The sequence below is a fragment of the Somniosus microcephalus genome, chromosome 6, assembly GCF_052327205.1.
Source record: "Somniosus microcephalus isolate GS21.2 chromosome 6, FLI_Smic_1.0, whole genome shotgun sequence".
NCBI lineage: Eukaryota > Metazoa > Chordata > Chondrichthyes > Squaliformes > Somniosidae > Somniosus > Somniosus microcephalus.
Window position 1 is genome coordinate 174,156,226 of NC_140992.1, and position 3,861 is coordinate 174,160,086.

Genomic DNA, 3,861 nt, shown 5'->3' on the forward strand with positions numbered 1-3,861 from the left:
AGGACAGATAGACAGACAGACAGAACGATCTGTTTATATATATAGATAATTAATGTGGGAAAAATTCATCCCCTTAGCATCGCCCATTAGAGCCAGTAGATAGTGTTAATGTGGCATTCAGACCAGTGAGGGTGAGGCGAATCCAGTGCCACATGCCAAATCAGGACCCCCCCGTAGCGCTGCTGGTAACAGCTATCGCCGGGGACCTCAACGCCAGGGAGATCGTGATGTCAGTGAGTGTGCAACGCTCACTGAATGCCCAATTTCCCAAATTGCTTTTAGCCACTTACCTCACCGCCTGGACTAAACACCGACAGGGAGAGCTGGCGTGCAGCACCAGGAAGCCAGCTGCAGGGACGTTATTTAAAGGGATCATCATTAATCACTCGCATCTGTCAGGTTAGTGCAGTTTCAGTGGCTTTTTGTTAGTTTCAGCTACTGCAACAGTTTCATTGAGTAATTTCATGGTTCATTTGTATCAGGAGTCTTATGGCAAGTACAAAGTAGCTACATTTAGTCTTCAAAGATTCAAACTGCAACACTTGGTAAGATTAATGGGGGCTGTACTGGCATGCCACCTCGCCCTCCAGGATCTACGGCGGAGGGAGCATAGGCAGTGAGAAAGACGGGAACATGTGCGCAGAAGGAGGAGGATGAGGACGAGGAGGAAGAAGACGAGGAGGAAGAAGACGAGGAGGAAGAAGACAAGGAGGAAAAAGACAAGAAACAGGAGGAAACGGGGAGGCAGCCAGATAATGGGGCTTCCGGATGGGTGGTCCGTGATGTGGTGTGCCACCTCCCTCCACATAGCGTGGCAGACTTGTGGAGAGGGCCTCCTGCCAGTTGGTGGATACAGGACCATTTGCCTTCTCTCCAGCGCTAAACCAATGCCTCCAAAGCTTCATGGGAAAACCTGTGGGTGCTCTCACTGGGGTGGCAATCTGCTGTGAGGATTTGTAAATAAGTGCTCCTTCTCCTTGTCCTCCTTCTTATGGTTGTTGAGGCAGCTGCACAGCCAAAAATGCTGAGAATGAGGTGCTGCAGCATCAATGAACCCTTTAAGGAGTGAAAAAAGCCTGTGGCAATCATGAGTTGCGATTAAACAGCACACGATATTGGTCCAGCCTTTAAGTGGAACGCCAATGAGCTTCGGTTTTTAGACTTGCTTTAAGACTCCAGTCATTTTATTGAGCAGTAAGGATGAATTTTGCATGCAGTCTAGAGCATTTTCGCCTGGCGCTACTTCACCATCTTTTGTCCTAACACCGCGCAGTGCTTGGCTATAACAAATTTCTAGCCCAATGAGCTACAGGAATTTTATTTTCAATACACTGATGGGAATGTATTCTGTTGACAATTCAGCATTATTATTAACATTCTTAAAATAACAAAGACAAAATCCCCCTGTAATAATATCTCAGCCTTTCATACCGTGCCAAAGATTCTCGTCATAAACATGTACAAAATACTATTTTACTTCCTCAAGTAGTATTGAGTAGGAATGGGTTTAACCAAGTGCTCCCAGATCAATAGGGCACTATTTCGGTCCAGTGGCTTACCGTCCTCGCTGGTGTGCCCATGCCCTGCTATTGTAGGCCAGAGCCTTCCACCCACCAATCTTCTTGTTTCCTAATTTTGTCTGACCTGCAGAAAACACATTACTGCCCTCAAAAGGGTGGCAAATGGAGGCTGATGTCGATGATCACAGCTCCAAGAAGCTCCAAGGAGGCTCAGTTCTAACCAAAGAAGAACTCACATGGCCATGAGTTCCTGAGGTACAATTCTCATTGCTGGACCCCCAGCAATATGGTGGGTGTAAAGTCCACAGCAATGTGATAACGACCAGATAATCTGGTTTAGTGATGTTGGTCGAGGGATAAACATTGGCCAGGACACCGGGCAGAACTCCCCTGCTCTTCTTCCAATAGTGCCATAGGATCTTTTACGTCTACCTGAGAGCGCAGACGGAGCCTTGGTTTAACGTCTCAGTCGAAAGACGGCACCTCTGACAGTGCAGCACTCCCTCAGTACTGCACTGGAGTGTCAGCCTGGATTATGGGCTCAAGTCTCTGGAGTGGGACTTAAACCCACAACCTTCTGATAGATAAACTAGTGTCAGTAACAGAACTCATAGGTAGTCACATACTGCGCTTGATCCTTCACAAGTTGACTGCAATGAAGATGCGGTAGATGATATACCTGCTGATCTTCCTGCTGCTGGAAGTGGGAACAATCTGCACCAACCAAACCATATCCAGGGATGTGGGTCAATCATGGAAATCCTTAAAATGACCTAGAGCCGACTACCCGGTGAACGACACGACCCCGCTGTTAGTTCTCAACATGACTCTGTCCAGCCTAAACGGGGCGTAGTAAATGGGACTATGCGAGTGGCAAGCAGGGATGAACTAACCATCATTTGTGTAATGTCCTTCGGACTGGGAACCACTTTATTCCGAGAATTGGAGTGGATTGGAACTGTATCCCAATGCCTTGCAGACAGACAGTGTTTGGCGTGGGAATCGTTCTCGTTTGAAATCCAGATTCACACATAAGGGCATTGTTATAACTACACGGGGTAACTGTCCCTTGTCACAAAAATCACCATGCCAAGAAGGTCACGCAACGTAATGCAAGACATGGCCTACAACAAGTGGAGGTTCCCGTAGACTAACAATCAACTGGCAGGGAAATGTTAGTGTGAGGCTGGACGAGAGGGTGGGCAGTCTGAGAAGATGCAGATAGTGGTTGTGGATACCCAACAGGAACACTGTGAACACCTGAGCCCCAAGGTTGAGGAGGGACCCACTAATGAAAGGAGAAACAAAGACTTGTATTTATATAGCGCCTTTCACGACCACCGGACATCTCAAAGCGCTTTACAGCCAATTAAGTACTTTTTTGGAGTGTAGTCATTGTTGTAATGTGAGAAACACGGCAACCAATTTGCGCTCAGCAAGCTCCCACAAACAGCAATGCGATAATGACCAAATAATCTTTTTTTTTTGTTATTATAGTTGAGGGATAAATATTGGCCAGGACACCAGGGATAACTCCTCTGCTCTTCTTCACAATTGTGCCATGGGATCTTTTATGTCCACCTGAGAGAGGGGGCCTCGGTTTAACTTCTCATCCGAAAGACAGCACCTCTGACAGTGCAGCACTCCCTCAGCACTGCACCGGGAGTGTCAGCCTAGCTTTATGTGCTCAAGTCCCTGGAACTTGAACCCACAAAGTTCTGACTCAGAGGCGAGTCTGTTGATAGCATAACCCACACCGCAAGTTTTGCATTCCAGGGTGAGGGGAGTACATACCAATCCTATTAGACATGTCAAAAATAATCATGCCAAAAATCTGCTGCGAGGTCTCGTTAAATTAGGTGAGTATTACCCTGAGGCACATGTTGCAACAGTATCACTTCAGGAGAGCGGGAGGAATGTGGGAGAAAGGAAATACAGGGAGAATGTGACAATGAAAGTGTCCCTATTCCACCCACCAATGCCACCTCGGAAGGAAGCCCTAGACGAAGATCCATTATAGACTGGTTGGCTGGAGCGGCAGCGGCGAGGGCAGCAATAAACAGATTGGATATAGAGAATCAGTATCGGAATCAGTATAAATTAACCAGCCCAATAAAGAATCTGCTGAACCACCAGAACATGGCAGGCGGTCAACACATCAGTGAACAGTTAACGGGCATCCTGCCCCTCGTTGAACTAGCAAAGGGAGACAAATAAGAGTTAGTGCAAAGAATCAATGAGATCATTAGGAACCAAGATGAAGTTGCAGATAATGTCACTAAAGCAATGGCGTGTGGGATGTATGTGTCGTACTGGGAAAACATAATCAGCGAGGGTTTGA